The sequence below is a fragment of the Meles meles genome, chromosome 9, assembly GCF_922984935.1.
Source record: "Meles meles chromosome 9, mMelMel3.1 paternal haplotype, whole genome shotgun sequence".
NCBI classification, from domain to species: Eukaryota; Metazoa; Chordata; class Mammalia; order Carnivora; family Mustelidae; genus Meles; species Meles meles.
Window position 1 is genome coordinate 48601717 of NC_060074.1, and position 17318 is coordinate 48619034.

At 35.4% G+C, this 17318-nt stretch overlaps 1 long non-coding RNA gene across 1 annotated transcript in view; it reads left to right on the top strand.

Moving 5' to 3' along the window:
- The first annotated feature begins 83 nt into the window (after positions 1-83).
- The window catches only part of LOC123950878, a 210402-nt gene continuing 193167 nt past the window's right edge, over positions 84-17318 (top strand). The window contains exon 1 of the long non-coding RNA XR_006820314.1: positions 84-288. This is a non-coding gene — a long non-coding RNA (uncharacterized LOC123950878). The remainder of the gene's footprint in view (positions 289-17318) is intronic.

Here is a 17318-nt window from a genome sequence, read left to right on the forward strand (position 1 = left end):
ATAGATGAAGAAGTGTGGGTCACTAATAACAAGCTACCATTAACAACAGCTGCTTTTGGTTTTTCTGTTTCCAGCCTCCATACCTTCATGACATCCATCTATCCAACAACTGGGCTGGGAGAGTAGTGGTGTCTATACTGCATAAGTGAAGAAAATGAGACTCAGGCTAGGTACACTGCTCAATGATGTACAATTACGTGTAGTGGTGAATGTGAGATTAAACCTTGGATTTGTCTGGCTCTGACATCTCCATGCCTTCCACAACAGGAAAACTCAGAAGACAGAGAGGTAAGTAGCTGTCTCTCAGTTTATTTCAATTTACTCTTACCTATTTGCCTTTTCCCTTCCCCTCTCTCTTGGATTGTTTTTATTCTACAGAGATGAAGGAGGACCATCAAAGAACTGTAAAAATTGATCCATTCACCACATTATGAGATTATTCAGAGGCCAATGTGTAATTCTTGGGGGTTTTCTTTCTCTTTCTTTCTCATCTGACTTTTATAGCTGTCTGCCTTGATGTTTTTTGGTAAACATATAGCTTCCCTTTTATTCTAGAAACACTAATTCTCAATAACAAAAGATGTATACTTACACAAACTAAGAAATATATAGTAATCACTAAGTTCTCAACTTGGCAAGACTGTTCTGTTGCAGCTGGTTCTTTCTGTAAAAACAGTAGGATTATAAAACCAAGAGACAAAATAGACTATTTTCTGCTCAGCCAAGCATACCTAAAGCACATTAGAAGTTCGAAGACAATATTTAGTGTTATTTAGAAAAATGCTACATGGAGCTATTACCTGGTTGCAAGAAAACAACATGTAAAATGATAATAATAGAAATTTATAAAGGGTGTGGATAAATGTAAAAATCTGTGAACATTGGTTTTTATTATTTAACTCAATCACATTACTATTAAGAACACATCTTTTTAAGTTGCCCACATCAGTGATGGACTATCTCTTTAGTATTTGATATGTTAAGATAGGCATATATTTTAGTTATTTCTAGAAAACTCTAGCTTGTATGTTCTATGTATGTTCTAGCCACCTATTGCTAGGTGGCAACACATGAATATTACAGAGAGTGAATGACCTGTATCTCTAGGACATAATGGAAGAGAAGCCTTCTATTTAATATTTTGGTTTTTAGTTTGAATGTGATACATACAGTCATTGGACTTTAATTGTGATATTAGGTATACAATTATCTATCTGCTCATCTTTCTGCCTCCTTGTCATTAAAATGGAGACCATAATATTATCTACTTTTTTTTTAAAGGACTTTATTTGTTTACTTGAGGGGGAGAGAGAGAGAGAGAGTGCACATGAGCTGGGGAAGGAGCAGAGGGATAGGAACAAGCAGACACTGTGCTGATTCTGGAGACATGACGCTCAGTCTCAGGACCCCGAGATCATGGCCTGAGCTGAAATCAAGAGTCAGACACTTAACTGACTACGCCACCCAGGTACCCTTAATATTATCTACTTTATAGATACATTTAGAAGATTATATGAGATAATCTATGTAAAGGATTTAGCACAGTGCACAGCACTTAGTGTGCAATAAATGTTAGCTGAGATCATCTTTGTCATCATTATCAGCACTATCATCATCAGCGAACTCCTCTGAACTTTATGCTTAAACAGCTTTGGTTTCCATATATGTGCACAGTGCTTAAGGGGGTGATACAGTAATGTTCTCTTACATGAGATTGACCAGGAGGAGGAAAGGGATGATGGCATTGGGGCTTGCATAACATACATTACCCGAGATGTGTATAATCAGAATCTATGAGGGGTTTAGGAAGCTGCATTTTAAGAAATTCTCCAGGAAATTTTTTGAGAACTAGAATTTGAGGACCATAAGTAAAAGATTAAAAAAAATTGTGCTAGGAAGAAGTGTAATACGCACTATGAACACCAGCTGTCACTACTCTACAATTTAAAAACAAACTTGATCCTTAACAGCCAATGGGACCATTACAAGAACATTCTCTAAATTTCAAATGTAAAGATCCAGAGAAAGTGAACTGTGAGTTAAACAAATTTGGATTTTATTAAGGGTCTTTAGGACATATAAATGGCTCACAAAGTGTAGTGGTTGTGTATATATGAATAAACCCACATCAGGAGAATGATACCTTATCATACTTGGGGGAAATAAAGTGAATGTTCTGTGCTTTAAAAAATCAAATGGGACTCTAGTCTGAAAGTATGTAAGACCGCTCAGTGACTGAGAATATCTTCATTTTCCTGGCCTTATGTCACAATGGAAAATCTTGTGTAGTGTAAATAAAAACATTTTCTTTATTTGTAGGCATTGTACCATACTGGGAGATTTGGATTCAAGTTCTGGCTTTTTTATACAGTTTCCTTTGGATCACCATGACAATTCCTCGATATCTGTAAGCCTTAAGAGAGGCATAAAAATAACCACATAAAGATTGTCATTAGGAGAATCCAGATAATATAATAAATGTGAAGTGTTTCATAAATTTTAAAGTATTAAGCTAATACAGAGTATTATTTGAAGGCTTACAGTGTTGGGCCTTTGCTTTGATACTGGTCTCTGGAACCCCACCAAAGCAGCCATTTTCATAAAAGTGACTCTGGTTCTGCTGCCTACTTATTTTCTCCACCAAGGTCTTTTGTTTCATTCCAAGGAGAGTTGCCTGATTAAATACAGGACACTCAGTTGAATTTGAGTTTCAGATAAACAAAGAGTAATTTTCTAGTGTAAGTGTGCCCTAAATTTTACATGATAACCTAGCACATCTAACTCCAAGGCAAACTAAGAAAGCTGTCCTGTATTCGTGTGTCTATACCCATCTAATTGCTCACATCTTCTATTTTTCCTAGTACAGAAAAAGTCTGATTCAGACCGTAATGTAGGTCTAAAATGCTTTGAGAGAATTCATTGCCATCTAATAGCTTGTATCTTTAAAAATGTGTCATACTTCCTGTCTAGAAATGGCTTGCTTGGGCTTATCCTCTAAAGATTGGTTGGAAAGAAGTGGGGTCTCTGAAGTAAAATAATCTTTGTAATTATTTTAATTTTGTTATATTCTGTTATCATGTTTGGTCTTGATTATTCATTAACATCTCTTTCTCTTCCCACTGTGTGGTTTTTGGAGTAGAGGGAGGGAAAGGGTGAATCTACAAAATGAAACAATTCTAAAGCCACTGAAATGTTGGTATTATGAACAATTGGGATGCATTTCTGATACAACCCTCTCTTTCCAGTTATATCTCATGCAGCAGATAATGCTATCAAAATGTATGTACTCTAGAGACATCCATTATGGAGTCTACAGCCCAATAATAGAGAACAGTAAGAAGGAATTGTGGGGAGTCAGATGTATGCTAAGTGTCAAGGAAGAGTCATCCTGGGGCGCCTAGGTGGCTTAGTCGGTTGAGCTTCTGACTCTTGATTTTGGCTCAGGTCATGGTCTCAGGGTTGTGAGATCAAGCCCTGGCTGGGGCTCTGTGCTGGACGTGGGGCCTGCTTGGGATCCTTTTCCCCCTGCCCGCTCCTGTTTCTTAAAAAAGAGGAGTGGAGTGGGAAGAGAAAGTTGTCTGGAACTGGGAACTTTGCAGTTTCAAAGTATTTGGGGACAATCCACAAAATAGGAGTTTAACTACAATAAAATAAATTCTTTATTACACTTTCATTGATATGCCCTGAAGTAGAATGAGGAATCACACTAGGAATCCTGATGTGGTGAACAGACAAGTCTAGCAGGAAGCCCTTGAAAAGTGCCTGTGGAAAAACGCCACCTTTGGGCTCAGCTGGTGTTAACATGCACCTGCCTGTGACACTAGGTGGCGATATATGACAATGTGACGACTTGAGAATTTGTGGCGGATATTCTGAATTAGTGGGGGATGAGTTGTGAAATGAATTTTTGTTTCCTGCTGTTAATGCAGAGCCTTTCAATTTATGGTAGAATGTTCTCTCAGCTGTGATTTTATGAAACTTACACAGGGACAGGAACCATGTCAGATCCACTTCTGGGGATTTCCTTTCTTTTTTCTTTTTTTCTAGGACTAATTACTTCACACTTCTGCAAATTATTTAGTTAGTCTCATCAGGCATTCAAACTTGATACCTATATCCAAATTTAGATCCTGAGATGGTGAAGCTGTTTAACTGGTATTTGGGGCCATTAGAGGGAGCCAGGAGAACAACACTGCACGGAGGTACTTTGAGCCATGAATGTGGATAAGACTGTATTCCTGGGCTGTGTGTTCCTGTCACTAAGAACATTTGCCAGTCTGCTGACAATTGCAATGGGAATATCCCTTGGACACACTGAAGACCCAGTGCCCTGTCATTTGAGCGGAGCAGACACTTTACCAGCCCACAGGAATATCAACGACTATATTACTCTAGCTTCCTATTTTCTATTATATGGTTTTGATGATATTTGGTTGCATTAGTGATGCTTGTTAATTAATTGCTTAAAGAAGCTTTTGTCTTTTAAAAATCAATAAAATCTTGGATTAGGTATATTTTTTTCTCTATTTTAATTTTTATTGATATTTCTGAGTTCCTAGGAAATTACGTGCATAGCAAATGATCACTGAAACATTTTTCTCTATTGTTTTGGGAATTCTCTGCACTCCCTCTTGTATTTATGCCCTTTCTCACTGTCTGACTAAAATAGAATGATTTTGTTAGAATTTGGGGGAGAAACCTATCAAGCCTATATTTTCAACGCCCCATTTTATAACGCTCCTGCCCCCTTTTCACATTTACCTTTCTCTTCAGCTATCTCCTGGCATTACCTACCTTTAGCTAAGCAGACTGCTTATTCCCACTTGAATTTTCCTCATCTTATCAACAGCTGGTATTGCCCTCTCTTTTCCCTCCCTCTCTCTATATATGTGACTAGTTCTCCAGTATTCAGCTACAGAGCATCTCCTTCATGAAACTATGTCTGGATAACACACTAATCTTCTATTTTCCTAACTCATATATAATGTTGCTCGGGTTAGCTCATAGTTACCTTAGTCTACCTAGCTCATACCCACCTAGTCTCAGTTGCTTTTTAATTTGTTTGCACACATGCACACACACATATACACACGACTAACTAGATTATGAGCTTTTTGCGAGTGAAGACTGTACCTCGATGACATCTACCAGTATGCTGCATATTGTGTATACATATTCAATAGATCTCCATCTTTTGTTCATGTCTATGATCCCAGAGCCAAAAGCATCGTAGGTATTCAATAAATGTTCATTGAAATGGCTGAAACATTGATTTAAACTACTCTGTTGGAGTACTAGATCTCTGCTAATACAAGATTGTGACGCCTAGTGTTAAAAACTTGGTAGACATCACGATAGACCTTCTAGAGCTAGTTTCAGCTTTGTCTCTTCCATGACAAATTTGCAAGGTCAGTGCAATCCTCTTTTCTCCTCCTTGTCCTGATTTCTCTTTCTGAGTCTGAATTACTAAATTATCTTTTATCTATTGTTGTCATATCTACGTTGGGTGAGGGCCTAAGATACCCATCTGTAGAATGTAATTAATAATGGTATCTACCTATTAATGGTTGTGACAATTTAACAGTTTGATATATATAAGTACTTAGAACTTCTCCTGGCATACAATAGGTAATGGATTATTGTTGTTGTTGTTGTTATTACTACTATCAGTATTGATATGAATATGATTGTTCATTGTTTTCTGTGCATAGAGCCTGTCCTACCAACTAGATTATGAACTCTTCAGGGGCAATCATCTTCATTTAATATTTTAGGATCGGTAATGTTTCTTTTCATTCCAAATATTGGTAATTTGTGTCTCCTCTTTTTTTCTTGATCAGTCTATCTAGAGATTTATTGATTTCATTGATTTTCTCCTAGTAATAGTTTTTGGTTTCATTGTTTTTGTGTTTTTAATGCCATTGGTTTTTGCTCTTTATTATTTTATTCTCCCTACTTACTTTTGGCTTAATTTTCTGGTTTTTTTTTTTTTTTTTTTAATTTCTCAAGGTAGAAGCTTATTAAGTTGAGACCTTTTTTTCTAATAGAAGCATTTGGTATAATTTTCCTTCTAGCCTCCGCTTTAGTTATATTCCATAAATTTTGATATTTCGTGTTTTTGTTTTTATTCAATTCAAAATATTTTCAGTTTTTCCTTGTAATTTCTTTTTTATTCATGAGTTACTTAGAAATATGTTGTTAATTTTCAAGTATTTGGGGGCTCCCATATATCCCTTATTGATTTTTATTTTAACTATTTTGTAGACCTGAAACATACTTTATAAGATTTCAATTCTCCTAAATTTATTGAGATATTTTATGGAACTGAATATGATCTTTTTGGTAAATGTTCAGTTTGCCAATCCAAATGTTCAGTTTGGAGAATTTGTGTGTTCTGCTCTGTATAGTATTTTTAAATGTCTTTTAGGTGAAGATAGTTGATAGCCTTGTTCAAATTTCTATGTCCTTCAGATTTTCTACATATTCTATTAGTTACTGAATGAGAAGTGTCAATCTCCAAATATAACTAAGATTTGTCTGTGTCTCCTTTCAGTTCTGTCAGTTTTACACTTTGCATTTGAAAGTTCTATTAGAAGATATATACATGTTTAGGATTATTATGTCTTAAAGATGATTTATTTATTTGACAGAGAGAGAGAGCACAAGTAGGCAGAGAGGCAGGCAGAGAGAGAGGGGAAAGCAGGCTCCCCGCTGAGCAGAGAGCCCATGTGGGGCTCCATCCCAGGACCCTGAGACAATTACCGAGCCAAAGGCAGAGGCTTAACCCACTGAGCCACCCAGGCACCCCGGATTATTATGTCTTGCTGACAAATTTCTTCTTCTAAGTTCTCCTTTAGTCATATGATAATGTGATTTCATATGATGATATTTCTTGCTCAGAAGTATACTTTGTCTAATATTAATATTGCCACACAAATTTTCTTTTGATTAGTATTAATAGGGCATATATTTTCCATTCGTTTGAGCTACTTATGTCTCTTTAAAGAGATTTTCTTGTCATTTTTTTTTCTTTTGGTTCAATATAGGAATCTGCCTTTTATTTGAAATGTTTAGACTATTTATATTTAATGTCATTATTCATATGGTTAGATTTAAATCTACCTGTCTCCGTGTTTTCTATGCCTCACCTGTTTATGTTTCTTTTTCCTGTTCCTCTTTCTTTTATGGACATTAATTGACTTTTTTTATATTTACATTTTATTTCCATTGTTGTATTTTTACCTCCTTGTTTTGCTTTTTATTATTTTCTCTTGGGTTGACAATATGTAACTTCAACTTAGTCTAACTTCAAATAATATTGTACCTTTTCTTTCTTTTTTTTTTTTTTTTTTTTAAGATTATTTATTTGAGAGAAAGAGAGCGCATGCAGGCCTCTGTGCCCAGGTTGGGGGAAGGGGCAAAAAGGGAAGAGGAGAATCTCAAGCAGATTCCCTGCTTGAGTGGGGAGCCTGACTTCAGGCTTGATCTGAGGACCCCGAGATCATGATCTAAGCCAAAACCTTAGCCACCGGGGAACCCCAGTATTATACCTTTTCATGTGTAGTATAAGAACTTTACAGTAGTACACTTCCATCTCTTTACCCTTGTGGTATTATTGTCATATATTTTACTTCTACATGTGTTATAAATTGCAAACTATACTATTGCATTAAACAGTCAATTATATTTTGAAGATAGTTTAAAAAAATCAGAAAATTTATTTTCACATGTATATAATTTCTGAGTTTCTTCCATGCTCTGTGCAAGTTTAACTTTATATCTGATATTATTTTTGTTCTGCCTAAGAAATTTCCTTTAATATTGTTGGAGTGTAGTTCTATTGATGATGAATTTTCTTAGTTTTATTCATCTGGAAATGCATATTTATTCATCATTCTTGAATGATATTTTCCCTTTGGAAAGAGCTGTTGATAGACATTTTTATTTTTTTTCTTTCAATACATTTGCTTGCATAGGCTCTGATGAAGAGTCTGTGGTCATTCTTCTCTTTATTGCTCTGTATGTAATGTGTCACAATGCATCTTATTTTTCTGGATGATTTTAAGATTTTTCTTTTCATCCCTGGTTTTTAGCAATTTGATTATGTTGTCCATTGGCATGTAGTATTCTGAGGATTCTACTTACTGTTTTCTGTATTGGTTTTTTTATTTTTTCCCCTGTTTGGCTTATGGTAAAACAAATTCCTAGCCTCAAGTGAGCCACAGGGTTTTTCTGACCACTTTCTTGTGGTTCTTTCCCCAGCCTTGGGCTCTTTCTTGTATGCATGCACAGGTAAGTATCCAAAGTCTTAAGTGGACCCCATTATAGATCTCTGGAGTTCTTTTTTTATGCAGTTTTTTCCTCTGTGGTGCTACACTCCATGAGTTCTACCTTTCTTGGTTTACCTGAATTCTGATTTCTGCTCTTTTAGCTCAATGAAACTGCTTGACACTCTGCTTTTTGCCTTGAAATTGTCTCTAGGAAGTAAACTGGTGAATGTAGAGGTCCCATTATCTGTTTTTTTCTTCTCACAGAGGTCAAAATCTTATAATGCCTCTACTCTAGTATTGGTAAGCCATTGTTTCCTGTATTTTTTTAATGATTTTTCCAGTTTATAACACAGGGAGTGGTGATGGTGCTAAATCCATCCTTCTTACTCCATTTTGGGAAAAGTGTCTGTATATACTGATGGAGCTTGAAGGTCATTTTTACTTTTAGATGTATTGCTATTAAAGACCAAATGAACCCCACAGAGTTTATGATAGAGGAGAATAGCCAGCAAATTTTGCTAAGACCCACTTATGTCTATGTAGTCCAGTAGTTCATCTAAGCCGTGATAAATAAAAGGGTCACAGAGTTTCTCTGAATTAGGAAGTTCTTTGAACTGTACATCGACTATAGTGGAAAAATATCATGAAATGTGGTGTCCTTTTCTCCTACAATCTCTCCAGCGTCTTAGAATCTTAGAGTATTGCTTTCCTTATTTCAAGTGGAGTAGTTAAAGTCCAAAGAGGTCATTACCTTTCTCTCTGGCAGATAATTCTTGGGAAGAGTGAAAGTAGAACTAATATGCCAACTACTTTAATAGTTTGTGTATTGGTATAGGTTAGTGAAAAGCAGCTTTAATCTTTTGACTTCAAATTAGAAGATTATGTGTGTAACTTCCTACTGGATAAACACTTTATTACCTTTCAATTCACTTTGTTTAAAAACTACTCTTCCTTGAATTTTGCTTTGGTATATTGCTTTAGCTTTGGCATAAATCCCTAAAGATTCAGTGCAAAATTTAGTATCTAAATCTCCCTTAAAAAGAGAACAGCATTTTTATGAACACAGTAATACAATTCAGAAATGATATAAATGTACACACATGAATATATGTATATAGCTTCAGACTCTATAAAAGGATTATAATTTTAACATTTTCTTTTTATTAGTCTTTTAAAGTGTCTTGAATTTTCAAATAAAATTACTCTATTATTGTGTACTTAGAGATATTTTTCGAGGCAATGATATGTAAATTCTTTGCTGCTTCAGAGTTTGCTATGGTTTTCCAATGTTATGTGGAATAATACATTGGGAGGATTTTTCTGTTTTGTGGCAGTTTTTTTTTTTCTTTTTTTTTTATTTATTTTTTCAGTGTAACAGTATTCATTCTTTTTGCACAACACCCAGTGCTCCATGCAAAACGTGCCCTCCCCATTACCCACCACCTGTTCCCCCAACCTCCCACCCCTGACCCTTCAAAACCCTCAGGTTGCCCCAACCTCCCACCCCTGACCCTTCAAAACCCTCAGGTTGTTTTTCAGAGTACATAGTCTCTTATGGTTCGCCTCCCCTCCCCAATGTCCATAGCCCGCTCCCCCTCTCCCAATCCCACCTCCCCCCAGCAGTTTTAACAATCTTTAAAAAATAGTTTAAATCCCCAGTTACAATATCTTAGCATTAAATAATTTTTTAAAATGTTCTGCAAAATCATCTCAGGATTAATAGAAAAATTTTCTTCTGTTGGTCCATTGCAAACTTTAACCATGATTCTTAATAAATTTCTCTTGGACACGAATTTATAAATACTAATATAATGAATCTGCTTTTTCTAAATCAAAGGAGCCATTAAAACCAAAATGGTCCAGTTACAGGTTTTTTTAAAAATGAATGACTAAGGAAAGCTTTTTAGCCCCTTAAGAAGCTATTGCTCTTTTTACAGAATGTCAAGAAAGTAATCAGTCTTCCTTTGATTAGGCTTATGCCTTCTCTTTCCTTCAAATTTCTGGAGACTTTTCACTTGCTAGGGAAAAAATTAGAAAGCTCTCGGGGCAGTGAGAGATAACAGCTAAAGATTTCTGAAGGATTTGGTGATAAAGAAATAGGAGTGACTCAGATAGCCATTGCATTCAGAATTTCAGTGTGTGGGCTATGCTTCTATAGTCTTACCATGAGCTGGTCCTGATGATTAAGTGTTAGAGGATAGGTTTGCATATAAATAAGGATGAAGCTGTTAGTGTGTTTAATCAAAAGAAATATTTATAAATAGAAAGAATAGTGAGATTTTCAGTAGCTTTCATACTGACTTCTTTATCTGTATTTTACTTGACCATCCACCAGCAAGCATGGACAGATGATATAAAGTTTTAAATGTGTTAAAATATTATGTTTTCTTGTGTGTTATATTGAGAATAGTTTTTCTGTGAGGAAAATGTCATAAGCTGAATTGCAAAAAGTAGTTCAAAATCTTAACATACACTTTCAAGATACTTTCTTCTCTCTAGAACTTTATTTGAGGACACTTTTACATAAAATTAAGGTCAAACATTTTCATATTTCCTGACTATCGGTATATAATCCCTTTATAAATAAGCAATTAGATAACTGATTTACCATAAACTGTTTTCTTAGCATCTCTTGTATGTTCAATATTGTGCTATAAGTCTAGGAATATAGACTGTTAGCATATACAAGGTCAATGAAAAGAGACCTGGTAAATATTACGAATGGTAAATATTTTTAGCACTATATTTGTCTTACTACTCTGGAGGATGTTGATTTAATGCCACCTGCCTTGACTATGCTCAGTCCACTTCTGGTCTTACTTACCTCTCACGATGGCTATTTGATCAGATAAGTAGTCAGGGCTTCTATTTTTGTGACTATGTAATTGTTAATCTTGTGTGCGCTAAGTAGTGTACCATAATCTGTTTTCTTTTTCTGAACAATATTTTGTTCTCCCTAAAGTTGATAAGTCTGGTTTTATTGTTGTTTTTGTTCTTTTAGTGTGCCTCCCAATCCCATCTTGTTTCATTTATTCTTCTCCTAGTGTGCTATGATTTTATCACTATCCTAGACCAAACCCTTCCCTAAATGTTCCCTAATTGTGGAAATACCATTTCTCCGCTTCCAGGCACATTAGATTTCTATCAGATTCAGCTTCTTGAAGGAATCTCTCCTTCTACCTTTCGCTTGCTCTGATTTTTTTTTTTTAAAGATTTTATTTATTTATTTGACAGAGAGAGAGATCACAAGTAGGCAGAGAGGCAGGCAGAGAGAGAGGAGGAAGCAGGCTCCCTGCGGAGCAGAGAGCCCGATGCGGGGCTCGATCCCAGGACCCTGAGATCATGACCTGAGCCGAAGGCAGCGGCTTAATCCACTGAGCCACCCAGGCGCCCCCGCTTGCTCTGATCTTAGAGCAGTTGCCCACTAGCTCTGTTGCACAGTTGTCATCCCGGGATTTTCCCTCACAAGCCTTCTTTTCCTGTATTATATCCTTTGCTTCCTGAATTATTTATCTCCTCCTTATTAGTTTTCTCTCTTGTATCAGAGGAACAAGTTCTCCCGTTGCTTTTGAGCTTTTGCATGGCAAGTACAGTTTTTCATGTCTGTACCTTTGAAAATGTCTTTATTCTACCAAAAAAGTCACATTTTGTTACTTTTACTGCATATTGAGTTGGAGATTGCAGATAATGCCCCCTCCAAATTCTGAAGACGTACTTTCATTGTTCTCTTATTTCAGTGTTGAAAAGATCTCCATCATTATGATTCTTAAAACTTTGTGTGAAATTCCTTTCTCCCTCCTTTCTGGACCCTATTGGATTGTTTGGTTTTTTGCAACTGTGCTCTAAATATCACAGTGATGGTATTTGTTGTGTGGCTTAATTTCCTTTGTATTCACTGGGCTCTTCCAATATGGAAACTCATGTCCATTAACTTTGGAAAATTTTCTTGAATTCTTTCTTTGATAATCTTCTTCTCTCCATTTCCCTTTTTTCTCATTGAATACGTAACATTCAAATGTTTGACTTCTTGTGTTCTTCTAATTTCATTATTTTTCTTTTGTATTTCCATTATTAAACTTTTTAAAAAATTTAGATATTATTTATTTATTTTCAGCATAACAGTATTCATTGTTTTTGCACCACCCAGTGCTCCATGCAGTAAGTGCCCTCCCTATTACCCACCACCTGCTTCCTCAACCTCCCACCCCCCGCCCCTTCAAAACCCTCTGGTTGTTTTTCAGAGTCCATAGTCTCTCATGGTTCATCTCCCCTTCCAGTTTCCCTCAACTCCCTTCTCCTCTCCATCTCCCCATGTCCTCCATGTTCTTTGTTATGCTCCACAAATAAGTGAGACCATATGATACTTGACTCATTTTTTATCCTATTTTTGAAATATGTCCTTAGTTTTTCTTCCAACCCTTAAGTTTTTTTTATAGGTGTGGCAATGAATATTTATTTAGACTAAGAAAATAAAATTTAGAAAGCTGACAAATACCGTAAAGGTAGTACTTTTGCCATATTTTGTAGCAATATTTGTTAATAGATTACATTGGTAAAGATCACAAAGAGAAGTCAAATGTATTATTTTTTATTGGCATTGGTTATCAAATCCAGCAGTGAATTAATTAATTAATTAATTTTAAAGATTTTATTTATTGGGAGAGAGAGCATGAGCAGGAAGAGGGACAGATGGAGAGGGAGAGGGACAAGGTGACTCCCTTTTGAGCTCAGAGACGAACAATACAGAGCTCCATCCCAGGACCCTGAGACCATGACCTGAGCCAGAGTCAGATGCTTAACTGACTGAGCCACCCAGGCACCCCCAGCAGTAATTTTATTATCTTCTTACTCAGTTGCTTAACAACATTTGACATTGTTGACCATTCTGTAATTCTTGAAATACTTATTTTCTTGTCTCAGCCTCAGTGACACCATGCTGTTCTGGCTTTTCTTCTATTTCATAGGTTGGTCCTACTCAGTATCGTTTGCAGTTGAATCACTAGCGCATTTGATTTTTTTTATAGCAGCTTTATTGAGTTATAATCCATATATGATGAAGTTCGCCCTTATAAACTATATAATTCAGTATTTATTGTATATATACAAAGTTGTACAATATCCCTATATAATTTCAGAACATTTTAATCAACTTCAAAACAAACTACATACCTGTTAGCAGTCATTTCCCATTATTCTTTCCCCTCTAGTCCATAGCAACCACTAATCTGCTTTTTATCTTTATGGATTTGCCTATTCTGGACACTTCAAATATAATAATATAATTTGGAAAATTTACAAATATGTGAAAATTAAAACAACATACCCTGAACCACCAACAAGTCAAAGAATAAATCAAAAGAAAAATTAAAAAAATATGTGGAGACAAATGACAGCACAACATACTAAAGCCAAGGGGCGTACCAAAAGCAGTACTGGGAGAAGCTGTTAGTCAAAAGACTACATTAAAAAAAAGGAAGATCTCAAATAAATTTCTTACCCTTACATCTTAAGGAAGTAGAAAAGAAGAACAAATTAATCCCACACTTAGAAGAAGGAAGGAAATAAAGATCAAGCAAAATAAATCGAGAATAGAAAGTAGAAATAGAAAAAGTAAATGAAAATGGCAATTATTTTTTGAAAAGATACACAAAATGGACAGAGCTTTGGCTAGACTAAGAAAAAGGAGAGAAGACTCAAATAAATAAAATCAGACATGAAAGAGCAGCTTTACAACTATTGCCACAGAAATCAAAAGGATCTTAAGAGATTGTTATGAACAATTATACACCAACAGATTAGATCTAGAAGAAATGGATACATTCCTAGGGAAAAAAAGTGGATATATTTCTAGAAACATACAACCTACCAGGATTGAATCAGTAGTCAAAAACTTTCCAACAAAAGAAAAGCCCAGGACCTGGAGGCTACACTGGTGAATTCTACCAAACAGTTAAGGAAGAATTAACACCTATTCTTCTGAAACTCATAAAAAATTAAAGAGGTAGCGATATTTCTAAATTCATTTTATGAGATCAGGATTACTCTAACATAAAAATCAGATAAAGATATCACAAGAAAACTATAGGCCAATATCCCTAATGAGTATAGATGCAAAAATCATCAATAAAATACTACCAAAATGAATTCAACAACAAATTACAATGATTAGACACCATGATCAGGTGGAATTTATTCCTGGGTAGCAAGGATGTTCCAACATACAAAAATTAATTAATGTGATATACCATGTTAAGAGAATAAAGGATAAAAATTACATCATCATCTCAGTAGATGCAGAAAATGGGTTTGACCAAATTCAGCACACCTTCATGATAAAAAGTCTCAGCAAACTAGGAATAAAAGGAAATTACCTGAATGTAATAAAGGCTGTATATAAAAAGTTCACAGCTAACATCATACTAATAGTGAAAAACTGAGTTTTTCCTCTAAGACCAGGAACAAGGCAAGGGTGCCCACTCTTACTACTTGTAACCAATGTAGTACTGGAAGTCCTAGCCAGAGAAATTAGACAAGAAAAATAAAAGTCATCCAAGTTAAAATGTCCTTGTTTGCAAATGTCATGATTATATAGAGAAAACTCTAAGGACTCCTTTAGAAAAAAATTGCTAGAACTAATAAAGGAATTCAGTAAAGTTTCAGGATACAAAATCAATGTACAAAAATCAGCTGCATTTCCATACACTAACAACAAACTATTTGAAGAGAAAATTAGGAAAATAATCCCTTTACAATAGCAATAAAAAGAGTAAAATACATAGGAATAAACCAAATCAGGGAGTGTGAAAGACTTGTATGCTGAGAACTAAAAAAAAATTGATGAATGAAATTAAAACAGTCACAAACATATGGAAAACATCCTGTGTTCATGAACTGGAAGACTTACTATTACAATGTCCATACTGTCCAAAGTGATCTGCAGAGTCATTGCAATCCCTATAAAATCTCTAATGGTATTTTTTACAGATATATAAAAAATATTAAAAATTCTTGTGGAATCATGTAGCACTCTGAATAGCCAAATCAAACTTGAGAAAGAAGAACAAAGCTGTAGACATTATACTTCTTGGTTTTGTAGTATAATACAAGGTTACACTAATTAAAACAGTATAGGGGGTGCCAGGGCTGCTCAGTCCGTTAAGTGTCTGACTCTGTTTTGGCTTAGGTTGTGATCTCAGGGTAATGAGATCTAGCCTTGAGTCAGTCTCCTCCCCCAGTGGGGAGTCTGTTTGAGGTTCTCTTTTTTCCTCTCCCTTTGCCCCTCCTTCTACTTTCTCACTTTTTCTCAAGTTAAATTAAGTACTGGCATAAAGACATGTAGATCATTGGAGCAGAATAGAGAGCCTACAAATAAGTCCATGAATATATTATCAATTAATTTTCAACAAAGGTGCCAAGAATACACAATGATGAAAGGATAGTCTCTTCAACAAATGGTGTTGAGAAAACTCAATATCCACATGTGAAAGAATGAAGTTGGACTTTTACACCATACACAAATATCAACTCAAAATGAATTAGAAACTTAAAATAAGGGCCTGAAACTATAAAACTCCTAGAAGAATATATAGGGGGAAGTGTTATGACATTGGTTATAATGATGATTTTTTGGCTATGACACCAAAAACAAGCAGCGAAAGCAAAATAGATGACTTGAACTACAAAAAACTAAAAAGTTTCTGCGCAGCAAAGGAAACAGTCAACAGAGTGAAAGTGCAACTTATAGAATAGGAGACAATATTTGCAAACCATATACCAAGTAAGGAGTTAATTTCTAAAATGTATAGGAACTCCTACAACTGAATAGTAAAATCCCCTAATATCCTGATTGAAAAATGTATGAAAGACTCGAATAGACATTTCTCCAAAGAAGAAATACAAATGGCTAGCAAGTATATGAAAATAGGCTGAATATAACTAATCCTCAGGAAAATGCAGATCAAAACCATGAGACATCACCTCACACATGTTAGGATTGCTGTTATAAAAACAAAAAAACCAACACAACAAAAACAAAAAAAACCCAGTATTGGTGAGGCTGTAGAGAAACTAGAACCTTTTACATTGTTGGTGGGGATGCAGAATGGTGCATTTGCTATGGAAAAAAATATGGAAGTTCCTTAAAAAGATTGAAATTAAAAATATTATATAATCTAGCAATTTTGCTTCTATTTATCCAACAGAATTGAAATCATGATCTTGAGGAGATGTTAGCATACCCATGTTCATTGAAGCACTATTCACAATAGCCAAGATGAGCTACCTAAATATCCAGTAATGCATGAATGGATCCAGAAAATGTGGTGTATACGTACAGTGGAATATTAGGTTAAAAAAAGGAAATTCTGTAGTATGTGACAACATGGATAGACCTTGGATGTTATGCTAAGTGAAATAAACCAGTCACCGAAGGACAAATACTACATGATTCTGCCTATGAGAGGCATGTAATGGTCAAAATCATAGGTCAGAGAGTGAAATGTTGGTTGCCAGGGGCTGAATGGAGGGGGAAATTATGAACCAACCGGTATAAAGTTTCCATTTTGCAAGATGCGTAAGTACTGGAGAGCTGCCATACATTGTGCCTATAGTTAACAACGTCTTGTACACTTAGAACTTGAAGAAGGTGAATTCCATGTTAAGTATTCTTACCACAATCATAATAAAAATGTCCATTTGCAGATTTAAATAGAGTGGAGGCCGGCAGAAAGGATTGTTTGCTGATTTTGGAAAGTGTTGCAAACATTTGACTTGGAGGTTCTGTCTCATAAGAACCACCAGGGGAAATTTTGGGTGGGACTGGGCTTTGATAAGTCACTTTTACTGACTTCTTTTTCCTCTCAGTTGGAGCACTTAACAAGGAGGAGAGTGAAAGGAAAACTTAGCACCTGGGCTGCTATGTCATGGGCCTCAGATTGTTCTTGAAATCCCAGGATAAGAAGATAGTTTTTCAGATTATCCTATGTGTCAGAGTCCAGCCAGAGAAATAAAAGTCACTCTATGTCTCTGAGTTGGTGATACTTAGTCCAG